This window comes from Ovis canadensis, chromosome 15 (genome assembly GCF_042477335.2).
Source record: "Ovis canadensis isolate MfBH-ARS-UI-01 breed Bighorn chromosome 15, ARS-UI_OviCan_v2, whole genome shotgun sequence".
NCBI lineage: Eukaryota > Metazoa > Chordata > Mammalia > Artiodactyla > Bovidae > Ovis > Ovis canadensis.
The window spans coordinates 69,168,352-69,185,977 of record NC_091259.1 but is presented as its reverse complement, the minus strand read 5'-3'; the positions used below and the strand labels follow the sequence as shown (position 1 = coordinate 69,185,977).

At 38.9% G+C, this 17,626-nt stretch overlaps 1 protein-coding gene across 2 annotated transcripts in view; it reads left to right on the top strand.

The window, feature by feature from the left end:
* DCDC1 (doublecortin domain containing 1) overlaps positions 1–17,626 on the top strand; it is a 482,101-nt gene that overhangs the window by 29,626 nt on the left and 434,849 nt on the right. The gene's annotated exons all lie outside the window — the stretch shown is intronic.

Below are 17,626 nucleotides of genomic sequence, written 5' to 3'. Positions count from 1 at the left end.
CAATGGAAAAAAAATTTCTAAATAGGATTTTTAAGTAGTCCTTTATACAATTGCCAATGCTAATGTGTGTTTGCACATTTAAAAATTGCCTTTAGAATTTATTTTTACCAAGCTCCCTTTCCAAAATAGTAATAGGTTTACTTTTTATTCTGTCTTTTGTGATATCTTTTATAGAACTTGTAATTTTATTTGTTCAGTTTCTTTCTATTCTTTATCTGAGTCTCTAAATTTTGTTTTATTTGCCCTTTTTATTTTGATATGCCAGTCTTTGTTTTTCATATTACACTTTTCCTACCACCTTTTTTTAATAGTCTGTTTCACTGTACTTCTATTTCTTTGTCTGGATCCTAACTTCTTTTCTGTCACCATTGTCTGTTACCATCAACTTTGAATATGATATAACCCTCTTCTTGACAATTGAATAGAAAATCAAAGACAATGCCCAGAGGCCCTTTACTTTTATGAAAAGAAAATGATCGATTTCAACCTGAAGGGTCAAGTTCATAAAGGCTAATGGTAATCTAAGATCCATTGGCAGTTATATGATTATCAGAGAGAGGCAGTTTTCTCTATGAGTAAAGACATTTCCCCCCAGTTGAGGTTAAAACTTCTTTTGTTTCATCCTTTTTTCCCTTGCCACCTTTATTCCACCATATTTTTGATCTTTTATGAGAAATAATTATTAAACTATAGTCAATTTGTTGTTCCTTTACTTATATAACAGAGACTGTGCTTTTCTTCACTATTTAACACATTGTACATTTTTACAATACCTGCCCACATTAAATCCATTCCTTGTAACCATGCAGTGATGAATCACATTATTCTTATGTTATTATCTGTGGTATTAGTTTACTTTTTACTACATTTACCTTATCCTTCTTTTCTCTCTTTCTTGTGTTCTTACAATGGTTTGCCTCTGTCACTCTACGTTATATTTGTTCGTAACAAAGGAAAAACTGCTGTGTCAGGAGCCTTTCCCCCCAAAAGAAAACTAATCATCAATAGTGTGAGTTAAATATATCATGCCCAAGAAGGACTGATCCTCCCATTTTATGACTTGGCCCCAAAAGGTCAGATGACTGGAGAAGTCTACCTTCATTCTTGTGGTTACTTTAAGGAAAGCAAATGATAGGGAACTTTTCCTACCCAGCTGTAGTCTGATGCATTCCCAGGTGACCTGGTACAGGGTATCAACCTTTGAAGCATGAAGCAGAATCAATTATTTATTGGTAATAGGTATCTAGGGGCAGTTCTGCTTTATTTGTGGAAGGTGTCTCTGAATGCTAAAAGTGGACAATCTCCAAATTAAAATTGCATTTTTGAAAAGATTTTTTTATGTAGACCATTTTTAAAGTCTTCATTGAATTAGTTTATGGTATTGCTTCTGTTTTATGTCTTACTGTTTTGGCTGTGAGGCTTGTAGGATCTTAACTCCCCAACCAAGGATTTAACTTGCACCTCCCGCATTGGAAAGTGAAGTCTTAAAAACTGGACTGCCAGGGAAGTCCCAAAATTGTATATCACAAAACTAACAGAATGATCTACACAATTAATATCTCTTTCTATCCCACATATATTTTAGTAATTTTTAGCTGATGCTCATCTAAGAATGTAATTTCATGATTTTTATAACAGAATGTTGTAGTGTTGTTTTTTTTTAATCCTGCTTGCAGCTGAGTGTAATATCAACTCTTTTAGTTCCCCAGAGGACAAATTATTGTTAGTACATTATATTAGGACTTAAATCAGTTTTATAAGTGAATTGCCAACAATTTCTTATTATAGATTATCTGGTTGCTGATTCACAGACAAATCTTGCTTTCGAGGAAACTAATAGTGCTTAATCTAGTCACTCACTTTTTTATGTCATTTTAGTTATCTTGGCTATTTTGTTTGTTTGTTTGTTTGTTTAATTTTTATTTTTACTTTATTTTACTTTACAATACTGTATTGGTTTTGCCATACATTGACATGAATCCACCATGGGTGTACATGCGTTCCCAAACATGAACCCCCCTCCCACCTCCCTCCCTATAACATCTCTCTGGGTCATCCCCATGCACCTATCTTGGCTATTTTGAATTGGAATGAGTCTTAGGCTCTTTTTGAAATATAAGTATTTGGTTATGTCACCTTTTCTAGGGACAGCAAAGCACCAGCAAGGCAACACCTCCACTGTTTTCAACCTCCATTGCCCAACAAATTACACTTTTCCTAATTCAAAACTTTTGTCAGATTTTTCCTTAAAGTCTTAAAAAAAAACTCTGCAGATTCAAACATTAATATATTGGTGGTGGTGGTGGTTTAGTCGCTAAGTCGTGTCCGACTCGTGAGACCCCATAGACTGTAGCCCACCAGGCTCCTCTGTCCATGGGATTCTCCTGGCAAGAATACTGGAGTGGGTTGCCATTTCCTTTTCCAGGGGATCTTCCCAACCTAGGAATCAAACCCAGGTCTCCTGCATTGCAGGCAAATTCTTTACTGACTGAGCTATACTTTAAAAATGTTAAAAAACTGTATCATTTCTTTGTAAAAACTTGCATTTCCTCTGGAAAATCCTTATATTTCTATAATCTCCCCCAATTTTAGATTTAAGATATACTTTATTTTTATTCCTTTGTACTTCTGCACAAGCAGAGCTAATATTCATTTTTTCTTTGAGTGGGATAATTTATGCCCTGATCCTGTCCTCAGATGAGTCCTTTACAAATTGTATAAATTGTTTTTCTTTTTTACATTTCCTTCTACAAAAGCAAAGAAAGTTCAATTTAACAAACATTGAATATCTCCTTTAGGATATATGTGTAATTTGAACATAATGCATTAGTTATTATTCAGTAATTGAGCTACAAATAAAAATTGGGCTTATTATATTATAAAATAATTGAAAATTGCTCTGCAGTCAAAGTATCTTTACCAATATTTCTAGGTCAAACTAGAATTATATTTTCTTCTGGTATTCAAAATAAAATTTGGCGGAAATTATTCACATTTATTATTGCCACTTCTATTATTCACTTTCCATGATGTTTAAATTACATTTTACCTAGTAATTGTAGAAAGCTGTTTATGTCTTTAGAGGTTATTTGTTTCTTCAACTGGGGGAAAGGTAGAATGACAAGTAATGAAATCTTTGTGCTTTGTGTACGCCAGATTTTGTACAAGTTTCCATGCACCAAACATATGTGGGGTTACTTCTTTTATCTGTTGCATCCAGTATTTTAAGTTGGTGATTTCTTATTAAATGTACTTAAGGTCATTTTCCTTTATGTTTACATTTTCTTATTTGTATTTATTCTAATTAGAGAGTTTAATTATGGTTAAAATGATAATAGGAGATAGGATAAAGACAAGTTTTACAAATGACAATATTAAGGAAAAAAAACCCATAAGTCTTCAGGAAGGTTTAAATGCCATAGAAATATAAAGCGAGAAATATATGCTTGTCAAATATACAGTATAAATAAATAATTTAGATGAAAATGGTTGACTACATTTAACAAAGAGACTACCAAATAATGAGGGGCTAAAGAGTGGTTGTTAGATTTGATGTACTTCATTGTACATTGCAAGTAATTGCTATCCATAAAAATTCTATGGCTTCTGTATAAGAAAAAGAGACATTTTGACAGGCAACACTGGTATGAAGCGACAGCAAGCACAAATCCTTAGCAACTGTCATTATCCTGCTGTTGAATTCACATCCAAACTGCGTGATAACTTAGACCTCCATGCTTGTTATTGAGCCATGATCTGTCAAAGTAGCCACACTTCCTACTTATGAACAGAATTAATAGCCACATGCAGATTTCTGCCGTAGAAATCTAAACTCACCAAGGACGCTTTGTGTTTCAAAATCAGGGGAAAACCTCCATGTTATTCTATGCTTATGCTGAAATTTCTGGTGAAGTGTTCTTGATAAAATAAAAGTCACATTTTAAGGAGAATACCATATTAGTTTATATTTTGGCCCATCATAAAACATTCAAAATCAATAAAGATTTTGAATAAAGCTAAAAGTGAAGCAAATGTGATTAGAAAGTTCATTGTATAAGTTAGGCTACTATTAGCAGAGTAATGGGAAATTCAGCTGAAAGTGACTTTAAAACTGGACAGTCACTTTCTCATGTAACAAGAACTTCAGAAACAGGGCCAGTTCTAGGGTTTGTTCAGTGCTTCAGCAGGAGTATCAAAGAACCTGACCCTTTATACCTTTCCCTGCACCAGGGGAGAGATATTGCATCCTCACAATATTGGCTAGATCCTTGGGTCTGAATCCTCTTACTGGGAAGGCTCATCACATGCTCACCAGATGCTTACTAGACAGTTTCTGACTAGAGAGGACAGGTATTTGATTACTTATATCTCTTTTTTATTAGTGCAAAAACCTTTCTCCAGAACGCTTCTCCTCATTTCTTATTGGCCAAAATTGGATCACAGGCTGCTTAAGTAACCCATCATGCAAGGGAAATGGAATTAGCATTACTGGTGACAGACCATTGAATATTTACTCACTGCAGCTATCAGGGGATGCCTTCCATGGACATATAAAGAGGGTGGCTATTCAAACATAACTGAGGCTTTTCATCGAAGGAAAAATGGAGAAAGGACCCTTAGATAATCAGTGTTACATGACATAGTTTTGACTTTTGGCTTTATTATATCTTACTTTTTAAATTGTATATGTTTCTTATCAATGGAACTTTTGTGATACATTTTTTCATGATGTCATAATTATCAAAGAATAACTGTTGCATATCAATCATTAGTTGAGTTCCAGTGGCAGTAAAGAGATAAAACAAAGTTCTTACCCTTGCAGAATGGGATATGAAATCATCTGAAATCACATAATAAATCACAAAGTAAAGATATCAGTATGCAAAAAGTATATCAATTCTTGCACAGGACCTGGCAGAATGATTTGAAATAAGGAATGACTAGGATCTATTGGGGTTAATCCCTCACATATGTCCTATCAGCTTGTACAGATTTGTTGAGATTTTTCTCTATATCCTAACTCCTGAACTTCTTCATCTTAATAACCAAGACTTTTCCTTCACAGTACTAATCAGTCAGTTATTGTAAATTTATGTGCATGACTATGTATGACATTTCTCTTTTCCACTAGACAATTATTGTTATTATGGAAGGGGTTTTAGAAAATGTAAACACTGAGTTCAATTAATATTTATTAAATACTTACTGATTGAGGAACTTCCCTGGTGGTCCAGTGGCTAAGACTCCACGTTCCCAATTCAGGGGGCCTGAGTTTGATTCCTGGTCAGAGAACTAGATTGCATGTACTGCAACTAAGAGTTCAGATGCTACAACTAAAGATACCACATATTGCAATGAACATCAAAGATCCCATGTGCTGCAACCAAGACCCAGTGCAGCCAGATAAATAAATAAGTATTTTTAAAAATACTAACTGAAAGATATACAATACTGAGTATAGATCAGCTGAGTGAATACCACTGGCAAAAAGGCATACATGTAAGAACTGTGGAAGGCAATGTGCTGCAGTCATAGCTGAGGGATATTGTAGGGATATTACAGGGGAGCAGTGGGCTCCCCCGATGGCTCAGATAGTAAGGAATCCGCCTGCTAAGCAGGAGACACGGGTTAGATCCCTGGGTTGGGAAGATCCCCTGGAGAAGAAATGGCAACCTACTCTAGTATTCTTATCTGGGAAATCCCATGGACAGAGGAGCCAGGCAGGTCACAAAAGAGTCAGACACGGCTTAGCAACTAAACAACAGCAGCAGCAAGCATGACGTTATTAGAAATTTTCTTCAAGTTGCTATAAAAAAAACCCACTAAGATTCACTGATACTATTAAAATGAGGAAATGAGAAGGAAGATTGCTCTTGCCAAAATTAGAATCCTACCATGAAGTGTTATCTGGTCTATTTATCTGCTTTTTCTCGACTCCTCCTTGGGCATATTTTGTTGTACTTTTAGACCTCACATCTTTACTTAGTTGTTGCTTTGTGAAACAAAAGTTGTAAATTAGATTTAATGGAAACCACAGAGAGTAAAGCATAATTAAATATTTGTGGTTCAGCTGGTAAAGAATCAGCCTGCAATGTGGGAGACCTGGGTTCGATCCCTGGTTAGGAAGATCCTCTGGAGAAGGGAATGGCTACCCACTCCAGTATTCTGTCCTGGAGAATTCTGTGGACTGTATATGTTTAGTCCATGGGGTCGCAAAGAGTTGGACACAACTGAGCAACTTTCACTGAGACATTAAGAGGGTTGTCAGTTCCACAGTGTTTAAGATCCGTCCCTAATGATCTTTTTGACTGTAATAGAAAGCCTTTATGTATAGTATTATACTGTTTCAGAAAAGAATGAAAGCTTAGTTAATTTATTAATGTGCCTACCAGCTTTGTAGTTCTGTGATTTATCATATCTATTATATCATATGTAGAAATTGTGTAAAAGATTCAATAACCTAAAGTTTTTAACCATTGTTTTTATCCATACTGTTAAATTTTGACGTTTTTACTAATCTTACTATAAGCAAACATAGCATTCTTAAATATTTACATACTTTGCATACATATAGACTTACAAAGGCTTCCCAGGTAGCTCATTTGTTAAGAATCTGCCTGCCAGTAAAGGAGCTGCAGGACACTTGGGTTTGATCCCTGGGTCAGCAGGATTATCTGGAGTAGGAAATGACAACCCACTCCAGTATTCTTGCCTGGAAAATATCATGGACTGAGGAGCCTGGCAGGCTACAGTCCATGGGATCACAAAGAGTGGAACATGACTGAGTGACTAAGCATACATGCAGACTTATAAAACAGCATTTATTTATTTATTATGACCAAATTTCTAAAGAATTATTCAAATTGTTAAAAGAAATAATCTTTTTCCAATAACTGACGTTAAACTAACTCAGAAATGATGTAGTCAATGTTGTTAATGGAAACATACCAGGATATTGGGATTCCCTGGTGGCTCAGTGGTAAAGAATCTGCCTGCCAATGCAGGAGACACAAGAGAGGAGGGTTCCATCCTGGGACAGGAAGATCCCCTGGAGGAGGGTATACCAACCCACTCCAGTATTTTTGCCTGGGAAATCCCATGGACAGAGGAGCCTGGCAGGCTACAGTCCATGGATTGCAGAGTCAGTCCTGACTGAGCACACACGTACATAAAATACCAGGATTCTGATCCAAACGAATGCCTCACCCATGTAAATGTCTACTTTAGTATTAGTCGCTCAGTCGTGTCCGACTCTTTGCGACCCCATGAACTGTAGCCCCCCAGGCTCCTCTGTCCATGGAATTCTCCAGGCAAGAAAGCTGGAGTGGGTTGCCATTCCCTTCTCCAGGGGATCTTCCCAACTCAGGGATTGATCCCTGGTCTCCTGCACCGCAGGCAGATTCTTTACCAGCTGAGCCATCTGGGAAGCCTCCAACTAGAGAACAGAAAATGTCTACTTTAGGAAGTAGTAATTTATTCTAATGACAATGCCACTTCTCAAAGCACTTCCTTAAATTCCTCTTTGGATTTGCCATCAGAAACAGTGGTAAATTCTTTTAAATAATCTCAGTTTTTAATGATGACAAAATTTAATCTTAAATAGTTGCATTTTAATCTTCTGGAAAAGAAAATTGGAGAAGGCAATGGCACCCCACTCCAGTACTCTTGCCTGGAAAACCCCATGGACGGAGGAGCCTGATGGGCTGCAGTCCATGGAGTCGTGAACAGTCGGACACGACTGAGCAACTTCACTTTCACTTTTCACTTTCATGCATTGGAGAAGGAAATGGCAACCCACTCCAGTGTTCTTGCCTAGAGAATCCCAAGGATGGGGGAGCCTGGTGGGCTGTCGTCTATGGAGTCACACAGAGTCGGACACGACTGAAGCGACTTAGCGGGAAAAGAAAATATCTGGATCTAAATGTGGTGTAAAAATTGGGTAATCAAAACTGCATAATTGTATAGCTAGTGTGTTACACAGGAATTTAATATGGGTCCCCAAGATTCCCACCCACTGGTAAATATGCCTGGTGTAATTCCCTCCTCTTGAGTGTGGTTAGGATTGTGACTATGACAGAATGTCACTCCTATGAATATGTTACATTATATGGCAAAGATTTTTTCAGAGGTAGTTAGGGTATACAATCAGTTGTCTTTGAATTAATCAAATGGGAGATTATCCTTAGTGGGCCTAGCTTAATCAGATCTACTCTTAAATGAGAGTTAAGAGATCAGAGACAGAAAAGAAAGATGAATTCCTCTGGCTTCAAAGAAGATGATAGTAACTATGAGTTTTTTTAGCTGTAAGGAACTAAATTCTGGCAAAACCTGAATGAATTTGGAAGAAGATCCTGAGCATCAGATAAGACTGCAGCCCCAGCTGACACCTTCATTTCAGCCTATGAGATCCTGAGCACAGGTTTCTGCTGAGCTTTGCCCAGACTTCTGATGCATGGAAAGAAGCTGTGCTCTGATAAATAAGTGTTGTTTTAAGCCATTTGTTGCATAGCAGTAGAGAACTAATATAGACAGATAGATAGGTATAAAGATAGATACAGAGGTAGTTCTTAAGAAGGTGTATTCTTAAGTAGTATGATTGATATTCTTGTGTCAATCTAATATAGTAGATTTTAGAATTCAGGCTGGAAAAAGTGCTCTGTATCAGAGGTAAAAATTATTTTTACCACTGATGAAAGAGTAAATAATACAATGATGAATTGGAATACTTGACAGAAATTGAAGTCTAGCATTTTAGATGGTAGGAAAGGATAAATGAGATTTAGTGATTCCAGCTATCAAACCTACCAGGGCACATGTATAGGAAGAAAGTACATTTTTATTCAGGGAGGTGGCATAGAAGTCTTATTGAAGAAAAAGCTTCTTGAAATATGTGTATATATGAATTACCTACAGATACAATGAAAGAGTCACAGTAGAGACATATCATAGACTTAGGACAAGATAATAATCCTGACACAGAAAGTTCAAAAAGAAGATCTGGTTATAAAATGAGCCTATGTTCTAGAATGTGGTAGGAAGCCTCTACAGTAAATTAAGACAAAAATGAGGTTATTATCTTTTGATAAAGGTTATTTTTTCTTTTTTTTGGATAAAGGTTATTTTTTCATTTCATAAAACAACTATTTCAAAAATCCAAATGGAATTCCTAGTGGGAATTTTCTAGTTGGGAAAAAAGAAAGTCTAAGAAAACTCTGATACAATTTATCAAATTTTACAAAAGATAGCTAACAAGTGTAGATCTTATCAAAATGTGTATCTTAAAAGAAATAACAAGATATAGATCTTCATAGAAATTATAATAAAAAATTATATAATAATAAGAATCACAGTACAAGATGCAAAGCCTCAAACTCATGCAGGCAGAATTTTGATGTTAGGTTCCCTACATAAAACCAGGAGCCGTGAAAGATAGATGCACCCATCCATTAAAAATGGAATTAAAAATTATTGATGACCAGCCTGAGGAAGCAGCAGTAAATGGATGTGATACGTTCTAAGGTTCTTGCATTGTCTGGAGGATAATATGTGCTCAGCCACTCAGTCGTATCCAACTCTTTGCGGTCCCATGGACTCTAGCTTTTCATTACTCTAGTAATTTAAATTGTGTGATACATTTTAGTGAGTACTTTTTCAGTCAATCAACTTGATAGTGTCCCTGCTCTTGTCACTCAGTACAGGCCATGTAAGTCCCTGCCGATTATGTTTTCCTCTTTTGGGAGGCACCTGATACCCATCTTACTCTAATCTCCTGTGTACCTTATTATCCTGCTGTCCTAGTTCCGGGGCCACTGATGGGTCCTTTCTCATCCACAGGTTTTCCAATGGCTTATGAAGTTGCCCAGCTTGAGAGTTCTACCCAAAAGGGGTAGTGAAGAAATTAAACTTTTGGGGGAATTGAATGTATCATACAGAGTCTGCAGAAAGTCGTGTAATATAGAAATGAGACATATGGAGGATATTAGCAGAAGTCATGAGGAATGAGGAGGAGGATAGAGATAGGTTAGGCAATAAGAGGGGCTTCCCAGATGGTGCTAGTGATAAAGAACCTGCCTGCCAATGCAGGAGACGTAAGAGATGCTGGTTTGATCCCTGAATCAGGAAGATCCCCTGGAGGAGGGCATGGCAACCCGCTCCAGTATTCTTGCCTGGAAAATCTTATGGACAGAGGAACCTGGTGGGCTACAGTCCATAGAGTCACACAGAGTCAAACACAACTATGCACGCACTAAACTCGTAAGATGAGGAAATAAGATGTAGAGGAAGCAGACACTGAAGGAGAGATGAGGTTGCTGCTGCTGCTGCTGCTAAGTTGCCTCAGTCGTGTCCGACTCTGTGTGACCCCATAGATGGCAGCCCAATAGGCTCCACCATCCCTGGGATTCTCCAAGCAAGAACACTGGAGTGGGTTGCCATTTCCTTCTCCAATGCACGAAAGGAAAAGTGAAAGTGCAGTCACTTAGTCGTATCCGACTCTTAGCAACCCCATGGACTATAGCCTACCAGGCTCCACCGTCCATGGAATTTTCCAGGTGAGAGTAGTGGAGTGAGCTGCCATTGGCTTCTCCAAGGGATAAAGTTACTGAGTCAAAAAACAGTCTACAGTTGGTCTTAGTTCAGTTCAGTTCAGTTCAGTCACTAAGTCGTGTCCGACTCTTTGCGACCCCATTAATCGCAGCACACCAGGCCTCCCTATTCATCACCAGCTCCTGGAGTTCACTCAGACTCACGTCCATCAAGTCCGTGATGCCATCCAGCCATCTCATCCTCTGTCGTCCCCTTCTCCTCCTGCCCCCAATCCCTCCCAGCATCAGAGTCTTTTCCAATGAGTCAACTCTTTGCATGAGGTGGCCAAAGTACTGGAGTTTCAGCTTTAGCATCATTCCTTCCAAAGAAATCCCAGGGCTGATCTCCTTTGGAATGGACTAGTTGGATCTCCTCGCAGTCCAAGGGACTGTCAAGAGTCTTCTCCAACACCATAGTTCAAACGCATCAATTCTTTGGCACTCAGCCTTCTTCACAGTCCAACTCTCACATCCATACATGACTACTGGAAAAACCATAGCCTTGACTAGACGGACCTTAGTAAGCAAAGTAATGTCTCTGCTTTTGAATATACTATCTAGCTTGGTCATAACTTTTCTTCCAAGGAGTAAGCGTCTTTTAATTTCATGGCTGCAATCACCATCTGCAGTGATTTTGGAGCCCCCCAAAATAAAGTCAGACAATGTTTCCACTGTCTCCCCATCTATTTCCCATGAAGTGATGGGACTAGATGGCATGATCTTCATTTTCTGAATGTTGAGCTTTAAGCCAACTTTTTCGCTCTCCTCTTTCACTTTCATCAAGAGGCTCTTTAGCTCCTCTTCACTTTCTGCCATAAGGGTGGTGTCATCTGCATATCTGAGGTTATTGATATTTCTCCTGGCAATCTTGATTCCAGCTTGTGTTTCTTCCAGTCCAGCGTTTCTCACGATGTACTCTGCATACAAGTTAAATAAGCAGGGTGACAATATACAGCCTGGATGTACTCCTTTTCCTATCTGGAACCAGTCTGTTGTTCCATGTCCAGTTCTAACTGTTGCTTCCTGACCTGCATACAGATTTCTCAAGAGGCAGTTTAAGTGGTCTGGTATTCCCATCTCTTGAAGAATTTTCCACAGTTTATTGTGATCTACACAGTCAAAGGCTTGCTTTGGCATAGTCAACAAAGCAAAAATAGATGTTTTTCTGGAACTCTCTTGCTTTTTCCACGATCCAGCAGATGTTGGCAATTTGATCTCTGGTTCCTCTGCCTTTTCTAAATCCAGCTTGAACAGCAGGGAGTTCACGGTTCACGTATTGCTGAAGCTTGGCTTGGAGAATTTTGAGCATTACTTTACTAGCATGTGAGATGAGTGCAACTGGGCAGTAGTTTGAGCATTCTTTTATATTGCCTTTCTTTGGAATTGGAATGAAAACTGACCTTTTCCAGTCCTGTGGCCACTGCTGAGTTTTCCAAATTTGCTGGCATATTGAGTGCAGCACTTTCACAGAATCATCTTTCAGGATTTGAAACAGCTCACTGGAATTCCATCACTTCCACTAGCTTTGTTCATAGTGATGCTTTCTAAGGCCCACTTGACTTCACTTACCAAGATGTCTGGCTATAGATTAGTGATCACATCACATTATTATCTGGGTCATGAAGATCTTTTTTGTACAGTTCTTCTGTGTATTCTTGCCACCTCTTCTTAATATCTTCAGCTTCTGTTAGGTCCATACCATTTCTGTCCTTTATCGAGCCCATCCTTGCATGAAATGCTCCCTTGGTATCTCTAATTTTCTTGAAGAGATCTCTAGTCTTTCCCATTCTGTTGTTTTCCTCTATTTCTTTGCACTGATCGCTGAAGAAGGCTTTCTTACCTCTTCTTGCTATTCTTTGGAACTCTGCAGTCAGATGCTTATATCTTTCCTTTTCTCCTTTGCTTTTCACCTCTCTTCTTTTCACAGCTATTTGTAAGGCCTTCCCAGACAGCCATTGTACTTTTTTGCATTTCTTTTCCATGGGGATGATCTTGATCCCTGTCTCCTGTACAATGTCACGAACCTCAGTCCATAGTTCATCAGGCACTCTATCTATCAGATCTAGTCCCTTAAATCTATTTCTCACTTCCACTGTATAATCATAAGGGATTTGATTTAGGTCATACCTGAACGGTCTAGCGGTTTTCCTTACTTTCTTCAATTTGAGTCTGAATTTGGTAATAAGGAGTTCATGATCTGATCCACAGTCAGCTCCTGGTCTTGTTTTTGTTGGCTGTATAGAGCTTCTCCATCTTTGGCTGCAGAGAACATAATCAATCTGATTTCGGTGTTGACCATCTGGTGATGTCCATGTGTAGAGTCTTCTCTTGTGTTGTTGGAAGAGGGTGTTTGCTATGACCAGTGCATTTTCTTGGCAAAACTATATTAGCCTTTGCCCTGCTTCATTCCACACTCCAAGGCCAAATTTGCTTGTTACTGCAGGTGTTTCTTGACTTCCTGCTTTTGCATTCCAGTCCCCCATAATGAAAACGATATCTGTTTTGGGTGTTAGTTCTCAAAGGTCTTGTAGGTCTTCATAGAACCATTCAACTTCAGCTTCTTCAGCATTACTGGTTGGGGCATAGACCTGGATAACTGTGATATTGAATGGTTTGTGTTGGAGACGAACAGAGATCATTCTGTCCTTTTTGAGATTGCATCTAAGTACTACATTTCGGACTCTTTTGTTGACCATGATGGCTACTCCATTTCTTCTGAGGGATTCCTGCCTGCAGTAGTAGATGTAATGGTCATCTGAGTTAAATTCACCCGTTCCAGTCCATTTTAGTTCACTGATTCCTAGAATGTCGACGTTCACCCTTGCCATCTCTTGTTTGACCACTTCCAATTTGCCTTGATTCATGGACCTGACATTCCAGGTTCCTATGCAATATTGCTCTTTACAGCATCGGACCTTGCTTCTATCACCAGTCACATCCACACCTGGGTATTGTTTTTGCTTTGGCTCCATCCCTTCATTCTTTCTGGCGTTATTTCTCCACTGATCTCCAGTAGCATATTGGGCACCTAATGACCTGGGGAGTTCCTCTTTTGGTATCCTATCATTTTGCCTTTTCATACTGTTCATGGGGTTCTCAAGGCAAGAATACTGAAGTGGCTTGCCATTCCCTTCTCCAGTGGACCACATTCTGTCAGGCCTCTCCACCATGACCCGCCCGTCTTGGGTTGCCCTGCAGGCATGGCTTGGTTTCATTGAGTTAGACAAGGCTGTGGTCCTAGTGTGATTAGATTGACTAGTTTTCTGTGAGTATGGTTTCAGTGTGTCTGCCCTCTGATGCCCTCTTGCAGCACCTACCATCTTACTTGGGTTTCTCTTACCTTGGGCGTGGGTTGATCTTAAGTCACGGGTATGTCCTGGCATGCAGTGAATGGTCTTCTAATTCTCTCTGTGCTCTACTGGAGTGGTTTTACCTTCTTAACATTTTTGTATCCTGCTGTAAGTTCTGTCACCCAAACCCCAAATGCATTGCAAGCTGAAAGATCCTAAACCCCACATTTCCAGCATTAACTTAACAAACCATGTGTGTGAGTTTAATTCCCATGTGAGATAAGTTAGCCTTGCCAAGTTGTGTGATCATCCTCACACACTAGGAAACACATAGTTGTTTTAAGAAATAAGTGTTCCATGGTGTTTAAGAACTAGTGCAAACCTGTCATCAATGTTGGTAAAATTAAGCTGAAGACTAAAGGCGGTGTACCAATAGTGACTTTTTAACATGAAAAACTACCTTCCTCCTCTTTTTGTAAGTAAATTGCTAGAGAAAAGTAAATGATAGATATATATATGGTAGAACCATAAAAATTCCTTTTACCATTTGCCAAGTAACTCATCTGGAGAAGGAAATGGCAACCCACTCCAGTAGTCTTGCTTGAAGAATCCCATGGACAGGAGCCTGGCAGGCTACAGTGGTACATGACTTAGCAACTAAACCACCACCAAGTAACTCATATACTTTATTGTCCTAAACCTTCCAGAATCATGTAGATTTAGGAGGGATAGGGATGGATAGTTTCCCAAAAGGATACAAATGCTGTTACCAGAACAGGAGGGAAGATATGTGTGTGCATGCTCAGTTACTTCAGTCGTGTCCGACTCTTTGCTACCCCATGGACTGTAGCCCACCAGATTCCTCTGTCCATGGGATTCTCCAGGCAAGAATACTGGAGTGGGTTGCCATTTCCTCCTCCAGGGGATCTTCCCAACCCAGGGATTGAACACAAGTCTCCTGTGTCTCCTGAATTACAGGTGAATTCTTTACACATAGTAGACAAAAATAGTAGATGACCTGTAAACAACTCAGTTGAACAAAGCAATATATACCTGACAAAATATTACATTCCATTATATTGCTCATATAGCAATCTGAAAAATAGTTGCAGTACAGTGTTAAGTAAAAAAGGCAAAGTATTATATTAAAAATTTGATGTGGTTGAAGCTTTGGAATATGGAAAAAATAACAACCCTTTGCACTGTGGTGGTGGGATAATGGGTTATTACATAAAATCACTAGTATATTTACAAAAATATTTGACAGTAAACAGAATGCATTCATTAAAAAAGAAAGACACCTCTTTCTGCATTTAAGTAGAGAATCCCTTTTCTTTCCTTACGTGAGAATTTGCTTTCCAAGTAACTGTGTATGGACACTGAGAACTGTATCTGAGACCTGCAGATCTTTCCTCCCGGCTATTTGCTGCTCTTCCCCCAGGATGAAGAGCTGGGTGACTGCAGCCCTGTTGCTGTTGCTGCAGAAACAGGGCCTCTGTGACATGACTACTGTCTCATGCCCCCACTCTTCACTGCCATCAATATCTGAGTAGCTCAGGTAGTCTATAGGGTGGTCCCACCTCTGTCAGAGCTGAAGTCCAATGATCCATTCAGGATGCTGTTTGCCACAGTTATAAACCTGGGTGGACCCTCAGGGTGTAGAGAAGGCTACAGTGCTATGCTCAGTCCAGGGCCGATTGGGATAGAAACATGTGATGAAAACAATAGGGACAATAATAAAATACAACTGCCCAGATCCCAGTGTTTGCGCTCCATGGGCCCACCATATCAACTCTCATCCACATGCTTATCCTCTGGCACATGACTACCTTTCATTCCTTTAGAGGAAAAAATCAACCATTTTGGGCTTCCCAGGTGGCTCCGTGGTAAAGAATCTGCCTGCCAATGCAGGAGATATGGGTTTGATCCTTGGGTCAGGACGATTCCCTGGAGTAGGAAGTGGCAACCTACTCAAGTATTCTTGCTGGGAAAATTCCATGGACAGAGAAGCCTGGCAGGCTACAGTCCATGGAGTCACAAAGAGTGAGACACTACTGAGCAACTGAGCAGGCAATCAACTATTTTACACATTTGTGGACATAAAGAAGACAGGCCAGAAGAAATAATTGTGGCTATAATAAAACTTGTGGATGAGAAAAATTTGGAGGAGGAGCTGTTCATGCTAAGCTTTCCACACTAAGCATACATTATTTTATAATTGTTTGGATGGGGGACTTATATTATGTATAAGGACTATTGAGGAGCTAGCAAATTGAAAAGAATGTGGTTTGTATAAAAATTACCTCAATTATAGTAATACATGAAAGCTAACATCCTCTATGCCTGATCCTCTATCTACACAGCTCAATATTCTCAAATATATTTGTTTCATTTTATCATACCAGCAACTCTACATTTTAGATCTTTCAGACTTGTTATTTGCATAGATTTACATGTCATCCCAGGTCAGGTGGTCCTCTGTTCAGGTATTTAGTTCAGCTAAATACTTGATGAACTACAAATATTTGGCCCTACATAAGACCCAAATGTAATGCTAGAGACTGTATTTTAAGATTACCTTTGTTTGCTGAGATGGTAAACAAAATGAAGTTAAGTATGGGAAGAACTTGGTAAGGAGTGAGTATAATATGTTGACCACCGCCCCTCCCCATCCCAGATCTAAACTGTATTTCAGAATTATAGCAACTTGGAAATAAGTTGATGAGCTCTGCTGCTGCTGCTAAGTCGCGTCAGTCGTGTCCGACTCTGTGCAACCCCATAGACGGCAGCCCACCAGGCTCCGCCATCCCTGGGATTCTCCAGGCAAGAGTACTGGAGTGGGTTGCCATTGCCTTCTCCAGTCATTCAAAAATTGTGCATTAAAAACATAAAGCAATAGCGTATATGATCTGATTTAGTCAGCTGAAATAAGTGCAATATCGATTAAAATACTTAAAAAGTAAGCTAAATCGGTCAAAAATGAAACCTAAATTAAGAAACCACAAGAGAGTAGGTTATATACTTACTTTCTATTCTGTTGCTGTCTCTGATGCAACAGTCAATGGTGCTGTGGATGAAGGTGGGTTGTGTCTGGTCTAAATATTGGGGCCTGTGATCTAAGAAAAAGGGGAAAGATGTTCAGTTCTGTCATCCTGATGACCTGAAGCCTTAAAGAATGTGGTCAAAACAGGTTCACCCAAGGGAATGTTGGTGTCTACTCTAAGAAGATCTTTCAGAGGGAAGACATAGCTGTATTTTTATGTCTTCCACAAAAGTCAATTCTAAACTCCTAAGAAGACAATCATAAAATCTGAGTGAATCAGCAGTAAGCTAGTTTAATTCTCTTTGCTCCTAATTGTTAAAGAGAAGTCTCTAAAGCTTAAATACCAGGTAGGGTAACTGACTGTCCTAATTTGACTGAGACTAAGGGAGTTTTCAAAATGTGTGGCTAAAATGCCAAAGCCAGGACAGTCCTGAGCAAACCAGGATGAGTTAGTCACCTATGCCCAGGTCTGCTGTAAAGTCTTTGCCAACTTTACTCCAACCCACAAAAGTTTGCCTTCAAGGAATTCTTTCTGCACTTAAAGTTAATACACACTCAGAATTCTAAGCAGTTTATTTAACATATATTCTCTCTTTATTAGGGGATAGTTTGCAAGTTCTCTTGAGAGTAGGAGCCACATCTCTTTAATTTTTATAATTTCTTAATATTTAGCAGAGAGCTAGTGTTTAGTGAATGAATGGAAGAATTTT